At 45.7% G+C, this 17,127-nt stretch overlaps 1 protein-coding gene across 2 annotated transcripts in view; it reads right to left on the reverse strand.

Annotated features, from left to right (window-relative positions):
• RSPH9 (radial spoke head component 9) overlaps window positions 1-17,127 on the reverse strand; it is a 55,124-nt gene that overhangs the window by 28,594 nt on the left and 9,403 nt on the right. The window lies entirely within an intron of this gene.

Below are 17,127 nucleotides of genomic sequence, written 5' to 3' on the forward strand. Positions count from 1 at the left end.
TGCACACAGGTGCTATAGAGGCCTCAGCTCCTCACGGTTCCAGGAACTGGAGGAAGAGGCAGCCAGGAGGAGCAAAGAAAACACAGACTGAATATCAGGAAAAGAAGATAAACTGTGCTGAGTGGCAGCTGGTCTTTAGAGAGCAGACTGTGTAAATACCCCAAGGGCCTTGTGCATCATCCCTGGGAAGCTAGTGCCCAGAGAGGGACTCGGCTGGACCACCACACCACTCCACGCTGGAGGTATGTTTACTTCTGCACTGCCTTCAGTGTTTCCTGTGAGAACATTCCCCTGCTCATAACCAATATATGCTGACCTTTCAACAAGCAATGTTTCCTTTCTGTGTCTATACACATCTGTCTGTGCCAGAAAAAGCCTCCAAATAAATTATTTACTGTTTATCCTCTTCCAGGCACAGAAAGCAGAGGTGCAGTCCAGTCCTGCTTTTCCCAGTGTTGACTGCGGAGACCAGCCACCAAATAACAGGATTCTTCATTTTGTCTTCCATGCGTAGGTGACATACAATGTAGTTTCTCTACCTGTATGTTCTTATACTGGATGCAGATTGTAGGAAAAACTTGCCTGGCATAATTTTCAGCATTATATGTACTGACAGTTCTATGCTGATACTGTTGCAGTGGTTGGGATGCCTGACTTTTGGAAGAGGAATGCAGCTTGCCAAGCACAAAGTTTCAGTGCCTGCTGTTAATGTTGCTTCTGGCTGTAATTGTGCAAACCATCATTCAATGAATATTTAACAAAAGGTATCACCAGTTTGCCCTTCTAATTTACCCTTAGGTCCATTTTGTGTCTGCTATGTCCCTTTCTTTTTCTTTTCGTCCTTTGCTCTGTTTCCTTCTTCTCTGTTTCTGTCCCTCCCCTGGATCTCCAGCAACATGCCTTGTTACGTTCACTCCCTGCAATTCAGTTGTACTGGCAGACTTGCTAGCACTGGAGGCACACAGCAGTTTGGGCACTAGCTTTGACGTGATCTCCAGTGACCTTGGCAAAAGAACTGACCCCAGCCTGGAGCTGTGGGTTTCCTTACGGGGCTCTGCAGAGGCCCCACAGAGCTGGGATGGCTGAAGGAGAAGAACAGATGAAATGATTTACTAACAAACAGTTGCTTTGTAGAAGCTGAGGTTTGGATCAGAAGACCAGTACTGTCAAAGCAGCGCTTAGGTGCCTTCTGGCCCTCCCTGCTGGGCCCTTGGGCTGTAGCTGTTGTAGCAGTGAGACATTTGGTCTTGCACAAACCAAATCCTCGGCCTCTCTTCCACTGTCCCTAGGCTGCAGTTTCCACCCTCCTCTTCCACACTTTTGGTACCTGTCATCACCAACCAACACCTGGTTCAGCAAAGGAGCTGTATGACAGAAAACTTTCAGTGACTAATTTACTCTAGGAAATTAATAAATAAGAAACTCTTCCTAGTACAGTCTACACCATCAGCCTTTCAAATGTACTGCAGTGCTATAGGCACACTGTGCTTGTTCCCTGACACAGACAACGTCCTTGCTCTAAGAAACTGTCAGTCTGATTTAGAAATGAAAAATGGCAAGAGACAACAAGGAAGAAGAGAGATGTGCTCCATGGCAGGGATCTGCCCTCTCTCCAAAGCACGCACGTTACTTGGAGTGTTTATTTCATGCAGGGGAAAGGAACTGGGGATTAACTGTTGTCTTTATTCTGCAAGTGAGGCAGGTGGTAGAAACAAACCAGAGAGTGGAAAACAAATGTAAAGAAAGAACTTGAACATTCTGAAAAGGAGGTGAAAGAAACTGATCCCATTGTGACTCCTGGGATCTACTTCTGAACTTACTGTCCCACTCCTTAGTTCTTTAATATCCATACAGTGTCAGTTAAGAAACTGAGTCATCCTCTTGTTTTTTGGCTGTTGATGGTGCCCACAGGCTCTAAATGAGAACAGATAATTACTTGCATTTATTCTGATACCAGGGAACTGCTTCTGTGGATCAGAATCTAATTGTTCTAGAAATACAAACAAACAGAAAACACAGAAGCACAGAAAAAAAGCAAAGTTGCTTTCAGTCTAAGTAGGTAAAAGAAAGAGCTGGAGAGAGAAAGCATTATCACCTCCTTTTCATGGCTGGGAACTAGAGCATTAAGAGATCAAATAACTTGCCCAAAGTCACAGAGAGGGTGGGCCAGGAAGTGAACCCAATCCATTATGAGTCCTTGCTTGCAATCCCATCTCTTCTTTGCATGAGGACTCTGCTCTATCTGTGCTTGAAATGTGGTCATTTAGCTACCAGGCAATAGTCTGAAAGGGGGCATAAAAATCCCATTTTAGGTTGTAAGTTAAGTTGTAGTTTTTATAGTTATAAGAACTAAACTGGGGATTTCTGTAAGAACTGATGCTGCTAATGACTGGCTGCTTAATTCCATGGACCCACGAGAAGGACTCAGATTATTTCTGTGTTTATACTCACTTGCACCTGTGACTTGCCTAAATCTGACAATTTGCCGGAGGTGCAATAACCACCTAAATACTATGGGCAATGTTTTAGGACAGGAAAGCAGGGGAACTAAAGACTTGGAACAAAAATCTGGTTTGTGCTACCTATTTTAATGGAGACTGTCTTGAATATCCTCTTGAAGAAAGCCTGTCTGGAAGTTGCTGAGGGATGGAAAAGACAGCTTATTTTTCCAGAGGCTGAAGTGGTTGCAGCCACTTGTTGTATTGCAGGTGGGCAGTGGGCATGCAGCTGGTGGCTTCTGTGAGCCCATCAATTTGTCACTGTCATCACAGCTGCTGGAGATCCATTCCTGTATCCTGCCTTCTGTAAACAGCAGCTCATAACCACAAAGCACCAAGCGTCTCTGGTCCAGCATCAGCTCAGGGAGCCAGATAGCTGCTTGCTGAAAGCTGCCTTCTGTTTGCTTGCAGACGTGTCAATATTTACAAAAGTGAGGCTCCACTTTTGCCCAGCTGGAGCATGACAGCTTTGCCACTCTTGCACTCAGTGGCCCTATCTTCCAGCGTTAACATCAGGAGGTGATGAGTGACCAGGCTGGCCTGATAAATGAGAAGAGATCCGCAAACAGAGAACAGCAAACACTTCCTTGGGGGCTCAGGACACCTGCTGAGAAAGATGTTCTTTTTTGCAAGGATCAGGTAGCATATGATGCTGTAACAGGAGAGACAGAGGAAAGGTGCTATTCGTGGTGTTGGGTGCTGGGGAAGGCCCAGCTGCAAGCAGGGGTAAGTGGTGAGATGTTAAGGTGGCCCTGCAGGGAAGGCATGGTGTGATCGCAGAGCTATAGCCCTGTGAGAGCAACAGCCTGGAGCATGCGACAAGGAGCAGGACTGTCTTTAGTCCAAGAAGTGCACCAGCAAGGTTGACCCCCTCTCCTCTTTCTGACTATATAGGAGATGGGGAAGGCAGGACACAGGATACACTTGCAGGGGAAAGTGCCGTCACAGGCTGGAAGGCAATGAGCTCCACTGAATGGTTACAGCTGCAGTTCCTCAGTTATCAAATGTGTACAAGTGAGCCATCATATCCAGATGAAAATCAAGAGGCTAGTTTTTCTGCCATTAAGTCTTCAAGCTTAATTCTCTGGGATTTCACAGCTATTTGTGGATACTGTAGTGGTAGGCACATTACAACTAATGGTTTGAATTTGTCCGGAGTTTACTGGCATGTTCTGCTCTGCATTAGTCGGACAATACCTCCCAGTGGTGGGGACTGACAGAAGGGAGGGATCAGTAAACAGTAGAAAGGGCTTAGAGATACTGAGGGAGAATATTCAAAAAAGGGTAAGCTGTTCAGTTTGGGCTGTTTCTTCTTGGTTAGGTTTTTTTCATCCCTCTCCATCAGGACTCTCTAGAGAAAGAAATTTAAATGACTGAAGACTGGGCCTTTTTGTACTAAGTGACACAGAAGCATAATCTCTCCAGAAGTTGGCTGAGGCACCTCCGAAAATCCGTCAGAGATGTCAGTGTGGGTGGCAGCATTTTCCTGATGATTTAGGAAAAAAGAGAGGGTGAGGAAGGAGGATATGAGGAGAGGGACTCCAGCCATTATATGAGTAAATAGTGGCTTGATACAGCAGAGTGCAGAATAAGGAAGGCAAGAATAGACAGAGTATTGAAAGGAAGGCTATGGACAATGAAAGGAAGGCAGGAAAAAGATACAAAAATGGGGAATGATGTGGCTTATGCACTAAGTGAGAAAAATGAGTTTTGGCAGCTAAACTGCGTATAGAGTCAGGCAGTGTCAGTAGCCCATTCTGGCTTTTCTAATGGCAAGCTTTGCATCACAGATGGTTTAATGTGGCTTGGGACTAAATGACCCAGTGGTTCAGATCTCCTTTCCCATTATGGGTTGGATGGTTCACCTCAGTGGAGCCCAGCATCCCACAGTTAAATGCTCATGTCTTATGATCACGGGGGTTCATTTAAATGAATTTTTACAGAAAGGTCGCCCCATGAAACAAGCTGCCACAGCAGAAGAGTGTACCAGCAGGGCCATACTCAGTACTGTCCTCCGAAGAGCAGTGCAAGGCTGCAAGGATCCCAGCCCTGCTACCCTGAGCTAGCAAAGCCTGGGGCAGACAGCAGCTGCGCCAGGCTGCCTCCCAGGAGCACAGTGGACAAGATCAGCCAACATCTGTTCCCCTTTAATCTCTTGTTCCTTTATGTTTTGGTGTAGTGCTTTTCTGCATAATGAGTTGCATGCTCTGGCACATTCCCAGCCACTCTTCTGGACGGCATTTCCTCAGGCAGGCAGTGCTGCTGGGACTGAGGAGCTCTCTGAGGCTGGGATGTGTCTGGAGACAGTGCAGGCTACAGACTGAAGTGTGTTTCTGATGGCCCAGCTCCTCCTGCCCTACCAGACTCGGCAGGATTCCCGGGGCTCACCAGACCCCGTCAGGAAGAGGATGAACTGTGCAAGTTGGTTCCCCATCATGTCACTGCTTCCAGTTGTTTTGATTACAAGGGGTTTGAGTCTGGACAACCTCCAGGGCTTCCTTTCAGTCACACCCCATTACGCAGTTAGTGTCTGCACCTGCAGGGGCCACTCGACTGGAGCCACCGATGCTTTTAACCTCATGTGTATGTCATTGAACATACTCAGTTGCATTAAGGGAAATGGAAAGAGGGGAATAATGTACTAACAGTCTTCCACAAAGGCCTTGTGCTTTCTCAGCTTCCACTGCTGCCTCCAGAAGTTCACTGCAACCGTGGGAAGGGAGCCAAAGCCAGTCTCCTGCTGAGAAAAGCGGTCACAGATACTCTGTGGCATCTTTCTCCATTTAACCCCCTGCTGAAGGAACTCACAAAGCAGCATCCAGGGCAGCAGCCTGGAGGGTGAAGGCTCCTTGTGATACAAAGGGTTTAGACAGACTTCAGGAGGGGAGGTGCATTTCTCTCCAAACAATGTATGAAACTCTAGATAACTTCCTTCTGCCTTGGTGTTTGACGGCATCCCTGCAACTCCTCCAGGTCAGGAAGCATAGGAGGATAATACTAATTGCCTTCCACCTCTGAGCCTTTTGAAATATGAGGGCCAAGATCCATGCAGATGTTTGTCACCCAGGAAATCACCAGCAAGAGGAACGTACACGGGACTGAACTTAGCTGAAGTAGTGAGGCACCAGCTTCTGCAAGACAGCACACTGCAGTCAGGAGCAGTAATGATGGCAGTATCGCACATGGAATAGCAGTTCAGATGGAAAAGGGATGTCAGGAATACACAATGGGACAGATATCAGAGGCTAGTGAACCCAGAGCAGCTCCAAAGGATTGTGAAATGACCCTTCTCCATGTCCAGCTGTAAAACAAAGCTGGCTGGATCTATATTCCCAAGACTCAGAGCAAGGGAGGATGAATGAAGCGTGAGGTCCTAAGCAGAGGGGGCTGCTGCCTTCCAGATTTCCCAGACCAACATCATTTCATGCTGGCCAGTGTGTCTCTGCTTTGGTGGACACGTTCTCCTCCTCTTTAAGTCAAAAGGGGAAAGGGTGGGATAACACCATCCTGCAGCTAACGTAAAAGAGTGAGAAATCACCTGGAAAGCTGAGCTGCTGCCCTGCTCACGCATCCAAGAGGCAGGAGCCAGTGATGGCTGTGACTTGTTGGTGATACACCAGCAGATATTTGGACACCTTTTTCTGTCCCCATCTCTGTGCTAGGGGGAGGATGCTGGACTTTCTCACACCTCCTTCCTTGGGGTCTGTGCAGCAGGGAAGGTTTGTCATGGCTGGGGAGCATATATAGCTGTGGAACCTATGGCTGTTCCACGGGTCGCTGTTCAAGGGTTCAACCCTTTTTTTTCTTTCACACTCACAACAGCTTTATTTTCCAGAAGCCAGTGAAAACAGGATACGATGAAATCAAATGAACCTCTCTGACTGCTTCTCCGAGGAAAAAAGCGTATGGGCAAGGACCCTACAAAGCCAGGAGGGAACTGCCAGGAAAAACAAAACAGTCTCCTAGTGGTGACTTCCCCTCCAGGGAGGGCGACCTCTGCCGTGTCTTCTGTAACAGAACAGTTTGTATCTCCCTCTTCATGCCACTGCACAGGTCAGGTACTTGAATGCATTGCCAGATACCCTTTATATGTTGCTTTGCAACAGTGGAACCTAAGGGTAGGAGATACTAGAAACCAACATAAAGCAATAAGCAGTTCAGTACTGGTCTCCTCCTTTCCCCTTCTTATCCTTGGCTCAGAGATACCCAGTTTGGGAACCTGCAGAGGATGCTAGTAAAGAACAGATAGGGCTTTAGGCTGCCAGAAAAGCCATAGGTTAGGGCCCTCTATTGGAAAATCACTTTGCCTTTTTTTTCCCTAACAATTTATTTGCAGGATAGGGACCTCTCTTACGGGTTTACGTCATCCAGGTCCCAGCTGCTATGCCATGGAGGCATGAACGCCTTTTGGGCACAAAGCTGCCCACACCAACTATCCAGAAGACAGAAAGAGAAATCTGTCCTCTTTCCTGGGAACCAGTGATTCTCAAAACAAATGAACACCCACTTGGTTTGCTTAAACAGAGATCCAGGCTTGAATCAGTATTAGAGTCAAAACAAAAGCTGTTTGCTCTTTGATTATTAATCTTTAACAGGAACCTGAAAACAGTGGACTGTGGGGATAATGCTATAGCGGAGATGGTGCATTAGTCTGCCTCCAGGCTGATGTATTTGAGTGTTGACTCCTCAATCTCAGGGTAAAAAAATATTGCTGCAGACTGTAGGAAAGGGATCTGGTTAGCCATATTTGCAAATAAGCCCTCTGAGAGGAGGCAATAGATTTGCCCATCTTTTTTTTTTTTTTTTTTTTTTTTAAGACCTGTCATCATTGGTACAGTTCAGTCCTATAACAGGACTGTTAGAAGAATTAGGATTTTCTTTCTTAAATAGGGCATCTGGGAAGGGAAGGAGGGGTTGCTGTCTTTCATTGCTTTCTGTTTGGAGTCAGTTTAGTTACCTGAGCTCGGTTTGCTTCACAGATTTTCAGGCTCTGTCACGCTTAGGGCATGCCTACCACAGCATCAGTGTTCAATTGCAGCATAGCAACTGTACATAAACTTTAACAAGGATGAAGTAACAGCAAGACAGACTTCCAGGAAGGCCCATCAAGTCTGGTCAGGGTCTTGAGCAAGCTTGTTAGACTATGCTGCTGCAGCTTCACTGCTGTTGACATCCTGACTATTTGGAGCTAGATGAGTCTGCTGGTGCAGCGTTCCCTTCTCCAATTGCATTTTAAATAAGGAACATCTTGTGGATCCTTCTGCAAAGTCCCGATGTAACGGGGCACTCTGCATATTGGACAGGTCCAGAATTGCTCCTTTTCCAAGGCTCTCCCATGGCCCCAGATCACCCTGAAGCTTTTAGCTCTGCACTTTTTAAGAAAATGAACCCCAAATCCATGCAGGGAGCTCTGTGCAAAGAGCCAATTTTCATGCTGTCACGTTCCAAGGGCTGTTGTGGTCCCATCAGTGGCTGAAGGAGGCAGATGGAGGGACAGAAAGGGAAGAAAGGGAGAGCCTGATATGGGAAGACTTGAATTTGGGTGCCAGATAGATGATTGACAGCTGGCAGGGGGAAAAGTGGGGAAAGAGATGGCTCTCAGCTATACCAGTGTCCCTCAGACCTCACCAGCAAGGGATATTGAGAGGGGAATGGAACAGGAGAGCTGGGTTGGTGAGGGTTAGTAACTCCAACACCTGCACAAAAACACCCACTCAGTGCCACAGGGGAGCTGGATACGGCAGAAGTGTGGACTGGGCTTAGATGAGCAGACAGGAGATGCCACCCCTGTACTGTCCTGGTTTGTAACACTTCCTTTATTAAGCACTGCTAACCTGGGCAGGCTGGCAGCTCCTACCAAATGACAGGCCATGCCTCTGTCTTAGCACCATTTTCTTGTGTTGTGCTTACAGGGGCACTCAGAGCTCCCCCCCTGGAAACACTGCATAAGCTTTTCCCTTCCTGAGCAGAGGACGGATGCTAACCTACCCCCGAGTGCCACAGCTTTAGCTCTACTGCTTAGCTCTGCCTTCAGCACTGGCACAGTGCGATCCTGTCAACTATGTACATTCCCAGGTTGCTAAATCAACTCTTTAAAGAGGCTCAGGCAGCACCAGGGCTTGCAGTGCCACAGCTTTGCTAGCTTGCCCAGTGCATCCAGCTCACCTTGTCCTATCCTCCTCGGCCCCTTACTGGAAGACTCGTTGCGCTTCTCTCCCGCCTTGTCAGGCAGTTGGGGAGGGCTGCCTGCCCCTGACGAGGGACCAGACTGGACCACTTCCGTCATGGCCATCCTGTGGGCCATTAGAGGTGCTCAGTTGTGTCCACACTGCACAGTGCCTGGTTCTCAGTCCCCTTGGGTCCCTCCGGCACAGTCCTCCCAGCCCACAGCTCACTATGGGTTCATCAGCACGGCAAACAGTTCATCGCCCACTGCCGTGAGGCTCAAAGTTATGCTATGTTAGACAAATTCATGCAGTGAGAAAGCCAAACCTGGACTGCAGGGCATGCAGGACTTCTGTGTTCCCTCTCTAGACCTGTCTGCATACATAGGTGGCACTTTACATCAATACTATAAATTCAGTCCTCCCTTCCACTCATTGTTCTAGGCACCAGCTCAGAGTTTGCACAGAGATGGATGCCTCCACTTCCCTCCCCACCAGAAAAATAATTCTCCAGACTCAGGGCAAATGGTGATGTGTCCCATGGGCTGCCTCCAACCACCGTCATGTCTGACAAAGGATCCAAACACCCACTTCCTTGAAAAGGCGTGGGAAAGTGGAGAAGTTGCCCTGGCCTGAAATCAGTATTGCTCTGGAGCACCCCCAAAAATATGTCATAGGCTGGCAAAGAAGAAAGATCCTTCTTGGGACCATATGTATTTTGAAAGTTGTGGATGGGGGAGAACAGCTTTGATTTCCCAGGACTTCTGACACTTTTCTTGGAGGAATGACTTCTCTTTTTCAAAGAATTTCTTACTTCGTGGTATCCCTACCTTCCTGCCCCCACAACACTCGTGTGCTTTACCCGCTAGTCATCTCCTGACTGTCACGTAGACTATGAGCTGCTCTTCTTGGCCAAGGGTCTCTATTCCTGGCCTGTACTATGCTTACCCTGACAGAGCCTTGATCTTTCATTAGAGAATCACAATATGAGTACCTCCAATTCACAGGCCAGTATCTCATAGGTAGGAAAAATACAACAGGAAGAGCGGGCACATTTTCCTTGCCTCATTTCCACCAATTATTCATAGTTCTATCTTCCTTTATTATGCTGAATAATTTCTCTTCACTCTTCAAATATTTGGAGGTCAGGATGCTGCTCCTAATCAATCATCCCTTAGGCAAACTAGATTTTGCTTTTGTAATGTTTTTCTGCATAGTAGCTCCAGCCTCCTAATCACCTTTGTTGCTGTTCTTTGAGCTGCTTCTCGTTTGGCACGATTTTTCTGGTAATGTGGTTCCTGGAAGCGAGTGCAATATTCCAGGCACAGGAGCCCTGCGTATCCCATCGCGTGAGTGATGTTGCCCTCAGGTGGTTACACCGGAGAGAAGATGCAGCTTTAAAAAAACACCTCCGTTATCTTCGGGACAGAGATTTCTAACTGCATGGGAGCTGCGGAAAGGACAACTCTGTGCTCTCTTAAGTGATGCCTTTGTGACAGAAACCAAGATTACACTGGCTTTTTCTGTCTGTCCATCCTCAGCTCAAGCTCTCTGTGTTTTAAGTGTATTTCCCCATGTGGATGCTGCTGTGCTTAAAGAGCAGCAGGAAGAATCTCAGCTTTAGTGAGCTACACAAAGCTGAATGGGAATCCTAAGACAAGAGGCAGAAGAACTGACACACTTTAACCATCACCATCTTTATTAATACTAATTTTATCACTACAGCTATTTGTCTTGGTCACATTTTTCAGCCATTCTTTTTGTCTCAAAATTATATGCATCATAAAATTAGATTTCCTTTACTTATTACACCAGGTATTGTGTAACTCCTAGATTATAATTCATATAAAGTCATGGAAGGTGCTCAGAAGGTGACAAGAGGCTTTATCAAAGGTCAAATTAGAAATTCATTGTGCTTGCCTCTCCTCTAACTCAACTACAAAACTAAACCATCCTGCTCACTCATTCCCTTCTCCCATCACAGCCTCCACTGTCCCTGTGATTATGATGCCAGGTTTTTTTCTGCCTTTTCTATTCCTCTCTGCCCCTTTGTTATAGAAGTGACCATACCTAACACTGATTTCAAGGTGGAGATATACAGCTGATTTATTCAGGAATTATTATGGTAATATATAAATTCCTGACCTATTTAATACATGACATCTTATTTTGGTTTTGCTTTGCTCTGCACTGAGCTTACTCTCTCAACACTGCACTATCCACAGAGGTGCCCAGAGCTTTTCCCTAAGATCAACTCTAACTCAGAATTTTTCATTTAAATATTAGGTAAGTGAAATATTTTTTTCCAGCTTCCCTTAACTTATACTGGCATACAGAGAGCTCCACCTGCCATCACTTTGTCCCACTTACCTAACTTTTGGTTCATTCCTTCTCCCACCAACTGCAAATGCCAAAACATGCATCGGGTTTAAAAGGCTCAGCCTTTACTAGGGCCTTTGGAAGTTTTTCTCAATTGTTTTGTATCTTACATGGACTTGGCCACTTCACTGAGCACTTCATCCTCTGGATGTGGTGCAAAAGTAAGCTGTGGTCTCACTAATGGCACTGAAGATTTTGCCATTGAAACCAAAGGAGCTGGAATTGGATCATTCTTGGCTACTGTATGTCTCAGCACTCATCATGGGGGATGCCTTGCAACTTCTGTCAATGCAACACTGCTAAGAAATGAGTGCTTTCTCCTATATTTTCTTTTACAACTTCACCTTAGTTCCTTGCTTCCTGCAGAACCAATGCTTGTACAATCACTTGGTGTGTCTATATGTGTGTCCTCCCAGTAACTTTTTGATCTGTTTGCTGATTTCAACAAATTCGGCAAGCAGAGATTTCAAAAATAGTTCTGAAAGGTGTTTCTACATGTTTCATGAAAACTGATTGCTTTGGGAAGTACAGGGGGAATTTTATAAACATACCTAGAGAAAACAAAGTCTTAGAACAATTCAGTTTAAAAGTTTTTGTGTTTGTACTTGCAAAATACAAAGTCTTTGTATTTGTAAATAGTAGCTGTATTTTGCAAAGATGTGTTGGAAATGAGGCTTCATTAGTTCCACTGCTTGTGGAACTGCTTATTAATCTTTGGCAAGGATTCATCCTGCAAGCTGTTGTTGTCAAGTTTTCTTAATAGCCACTCGCAAAGGGCTTTATCCTTGTACCTTTGGGAAGGACCGGTCAGTTACATATGCTGGGGTTTTGCTTAGATAAGTCTTTCCAAGAATGCTGAAAAGCCGGAGGAGAGAAAACAATTATACTTACAGACTTGTTGATAGAGTCTTGTTTACCATACTCAGACCAATATCTTAAAATGCAGCACCTAATTATTTTCTCAGCTGTATTTGTGGGTCCTTGTATAAGGCTCAAGGTCCATAGTGCTATTTTCTTTAGATGAGATGTCTGCAGTGCTGTTATTACATTATACTCAAACATCCCTGGTTTTCCAGACTGGCTGTTTTTAATGAAAAATGAAAATCATATCCTTATGTTAGAAGTTCAGCTGATTCAGTCTTCATTTTCTTAATGCCTCTGGACCTGAAGAGTTTCATATTACTGTTGTTGTTGTTATACAATGTAGGCATAACAACTAATAATGGACAGTACGAAAAAACATAGCGAGAATAAAAAATTATTCAGAAAGGAGGCCACAGAAATGTTTCCAAATAGCTAGCACAGTTCCCAAAAAGGGAGGAAATAACACACAGGATCAGAGCAGAAAACTTTCCAGACTTTCCAATGAACTGAACACATCATGAGACCGACTTCTCAAAAAACACCTCTCCTCTTGCATGTTTCTTCAGGCCTGCAAAGGGGAGCTTATACACTCCAGCAGCCCTTTGGCTGCCTCCTGTGCCAATTGTGGGAACTCTGTGGGTGCCTAATGCTCAGCTGATGTCTCTGGAAAACCCATGCTTAGATTTGGGCTTCTCCTTTTCCCTCTGAAGCCCTTCTTTGTAAGGGCTAGTTTCGGGAAGTTGGCTATGCAGAGCTATGGCAGAGCAACAGGACAGAGATAACCTGCCCCTCTCCTGCAACGCAGCTACTCCTCGCAGCCACTGAGCACTGATGCCCACTGAAAGCAAGACCAGGAGTTTGCCAAGATAAGGATGGAGAAAAGGAACTTGGGATCTGGCTCGCAATAATAGTTACTATTATAGGATCCTCAGCAGCGGTCATTGTTATTGAGAATAATGGAGATAATTCTCTGCCATTTCTTTTTGCCTCACCCAAATATGGTAATTGCTTTTTTAGATTTTTTTTTTTTGTTAAACTAAATAAATTATTGAGTATAGACACCCTATGCATCCTGACTTATCTGCAACCCTTTGTTGAAGATAAGGCCTTTGTTTCTGCCCTCAATGGTTCTGTCACTACAGTAATGACAAATCACCCAGGATATTCTTTTCCAGAAGATATTTATATCTATATTGTCCTACAGACCTTAAGACTAGTCCCTCCCTCAAGTGCCTTTGGTCAGTTGCATCCTTTTTTTTAAATTATTTTTTCTTTCTTTTCAAGATGATAATTTTACATGGCTTGGAGCAACAGTTCCAGGAGATCCACAACACACTCCTAAGACTGTAAGACAACAAAAATGGCATAACTGACCAGGGTTTAAAGTTGTATTTGTACTGGTTGTATGGAGCTTCCTTCTGTATAAGAAATTCCTCATGTCTAGGCTGCTGGGCATGTGGGTTAGCTGAGCCAAGCCCACAAGCCTCCACCACACTCACTTACCAAAATGCCAGCAATATGTCCAAGCCCAAGAGGGCTCTGTCTCACATTACACTCCAGGATTAACACTCCTAGTGCGCAGCATAGCAGAACCCTTATCACAGAGCACACAAAGGACCCGTACACCTGGCTTTCAGTGCATGGCCAGGTGCACATGCAGGGACCATCACGTTTTGCACATCCAGGCTCTGAGCACAAGCCCCCAGCACCTGCTGCCTGCCTCGCATCACCAATATCCCCGAGATTATCCCCAGGGTATCAGTGACCTAAATATACTGTTTGGGACTTGAAAGTTGCTTTTGTTTTTAATGCTGCTGAGTCTCTAAAACCAGCACACGTAACAAACTGCCTGTTTCCAAGCAGCTGTTGTGTAACTTCACTCCCTACCCCCAGAGATGTTGCCTGCCATTCATTTAGTGGGCTCGGTTTCACTGTGAAGTGCCTGGGGAAACCTCTTAGCTCCCTAATTAGCAACAGAAGGGGCCAGTCCTTGCTGGAGGTAGCAGTGAAACATTTGTGAGGTCTCCTGAGAATAAGGGAGGCAGAGAAGGGGCCATTTCCAGCTGGGAAAACACTAACTTTTATTCAACGTACAGTGCAGAGCAGAGGACTAAAGAGGTGTTGGGGGGAAGGTACTTGCAGAAATGATGATGGGCTTTCTAGGCAAGAAAGGAGCATTTGTGAAGGGGGAGGAGGGGATGGGAGAGATTGTCCCTGGCCCTCCCAAGTTGTTCATCGCTCCTGCAATCTGAGTTTTACATAAGATATTGTGAAGCAGCACAGAGGCCTTGTGGGCTGGCTGCTGGTGGAGGCAGGAGCAAGGTGTTGCTGCAATCTGCTCTCAGATGTTTGAGCTGGCTCTTGTTAATAAGATTCAGGAATTAACAGCTTGGAAGTGCTTAGGAGCTCAGTGTTTCCTCCAGGGATGTGATAACTGAGGCTGAGCACAGAGCCTGCCATTCAGGGCTGGAGTAGACTTTCATGCAAAACAAATCTCCCACCAACCAGCTGAATGTCCTGAGACCTCACTGGGAGGGTGAAAACTTTGCTCGTCCATTGCAGGTAGGATGATGTGCTTGGAGCTATTCCTTAACCCCCAGGACACAGCCACACGTGATAAGCTCTCCAATTTTTCCCAGGCAATCCCATATCTGGGCAGGCCTTTTTTTCATACAATACCAATTGAGAAGAATTGCATGTGCATGGACAGTCCCAGCTTGGACCTGTTGGACCACGGGGACCATTCCCCTTCAGAAGTCATGCAGGGAGATACAGCGTTCAGTATCTTTGGCCTGTAGGAGCAAAAATCCAGTGAAGCAAAGGAAAGCCTCATCAGCCTTAAGGATCTTCCTTAAAAGCAAAGGAAGAAGGTGAAGTTGAAAGATGGAGTGATACCACGAGGCAAGCGGGGTTGTGGGAGCCCGGAGGAGCACAGGGAAGATCTGAAGCTTCCAGATATTGCACTGCCCTGCAACATCACTGGCCAGCAGCTCACTGGTAGTGGCCACTGACCAGATAAAAAGGAGAGAGCTGGTTCCTGGTGTAAGTCAGGAGACCATATTCGTAAAGATCCCCTGTTACTAAGCACCATTTGCTCTCTAGTAATATTCTTAAGACAGTGAACCTGATTTTGAGCATGCAAAAGGAAAACTATGCAGCAAAGCCTTCACACTGTAAGATGAAGGGCAGCGCATTACAGCCGGGGCCATAAATCCCAGTGAGGGCCTTGCAATGGCTCTAAAGGTCAGAATAATCATTTCAAAGTTGCCACAGCATCTCAAGCTGTAAAAGAGCTATGTTCAAAACTTTTGTGCTCCACTCTTACCCCTGTTCATTAGTTCATTTCATAACCAGAAGTCACCAGTGTTCCTCCCTGTGTCTCAGGTTTCAGTATTAATAATATTTATGAGGTTGGATTATGATTATATGCAATTGGCAATGAGAAAAACAGAAAGTCCAAAATAGAAAAGAAGCCCAAATAGTAAAAAAAGTGCTATTACACATATTGCGAGCTCCTCTTTCTCACTAGAAGGCACCCAGTATTTGCAGAACTGCTGCTTGGCCTTTGGGTGCTTTCTCCAGCAGCAGGTCACACTACACCAGCATTAGTGAATGGGTCTGGGAGAGCTGGCAGGTTTTGTTGTGTTTGGCTCCTCCTGTTTGTGTCCAGCTGCTAAACCAGCTGGAAAAATACATTACGGTAACATTTCTGTGTGCGCATTTTCTGTCATTGCTGCAGGGGTGATCCTGCAGGTCAGTGACAAGAGCAAGAGAAAAACATAGGAAACAAGCTTTCTGTTAGTATGTGATTTGTGCAATGGAAACATATGAAATCCCTTTATGAAATGATGCCAGTCGTAAAGGGACTGCAGAATGGCAGCAGCTGAAAGTTTAGATGGAGATGCAATAGTGAGATACAGTATATCAAATGTTATTCTCTCTCTCTGCCACCCCCTGCCCCATGCCAGAGTAGCAGCTGAACCAGCAAAGTCACAGCACTGGGACAGAGGCAGAAAACTTTCTAATAGTGCTCCAAGGAGGCTTTTTAAAAATGGGTTTGCTAAGACATCTGTCATTAAGGATTAAGGGATCCTGCCCCAGTGCAGGGAGATGCTCTGAGACACTTTTGCAGGTCCTTTCACATGGGATTCCCCTTTCCATTTATGGGACATGCACCAAAATCTCGTGGGAGGCAGCCTTACTGACTCCAGCAAGCAGGTTCTGCCTGGATTTGTGCATTTTGGCCACTAGAGGTTGTAAGAGAGGGGAAAAAAAATCTCATTTTCCATGGACAAGCTGTGGCAGCATCCCAGGGCAGGATTTCGTCTGGGACCCTTTGATCTCTGCCCACCAGCACTCACACAAAACTCCTGCACATACCCTGCATTTCAGTAGACAGGATCTTGGCGTCTCAGCTGTTTCAGATTTATCAGTGGGGGTTTGTTGTCTTTCAGCCCTAGGGTATTAATGGCCTTGGTGTGTCCCCTTGTATCTTAAGCAAAAGCCGTTGTGATTCTCCCAAATCTTTCAGACAGAGCAGCAACTTGTATCTTTTCTCTGCAGCTTTAACTAGCTCTGCTGGCTCTTTTCCCACATTCCTGGTATAGATAATTTCACTCTCACATGTTTAAGCCAGACCTTCCTCCACCAGCCTTTATGCTTTTTCCTAGGGCTAAGTAAGAAATAGAATTTTCCTGCGGTCTCTTTTGTCTCCTGGAGACATCACAGCCTGTTGTACCTCAACCTGGCACCTTATGGGGTCATCAGCTACCTTCCACATGGGTTGTAATTCTTTCCTCTTGTTGCTAATAATTCTCTAGTCTTCGGAGTCTAGTCCCTCTGCAATCAGGGATACCATCTTCCAAGAGGCCTCAAGAGAGCTGGTTTTGTTTGGGAAATAGAACCTTAAAGCTAAGTAATCCCAGGTGGACATAAACATAAATATCTATGGTGTAGCAATAAATTGAACTTCGACCAGATGAAGGATTTACAAGCTTTTCTTCTTGATGGCTCTTTTTCGTGGTGCAGTGGCTGCTTATGAACTCACAAGAGTGTGAGACCTAATCATCACAGAGCTCACTGGTGATGGTACTTCACTTTGAGTGTTGCATGGAGATAGGAATCATTTCCTCTGACAGGAAAATGTAGCTATTCCTGGGGTGAAGCACAGCAAGGACACTGCAACAATTTAGGAAGGAGAAGCCTTTATCCAGTAAGATTTT

Source organism: Aquila chrysaetos, chromosome 13, assembly GCF_900496995.4.
Source record: "Aquila chrysaetos chrysaetos chromosome 13, bAquChr1.4, whole genome shotgun sequence".
Lineage (NCBI taxonomy): Eukaryota > Metazoa > Chordata > Aves > Accipitriformes > Accipitridae > Aquila > Aquila chrysaetos.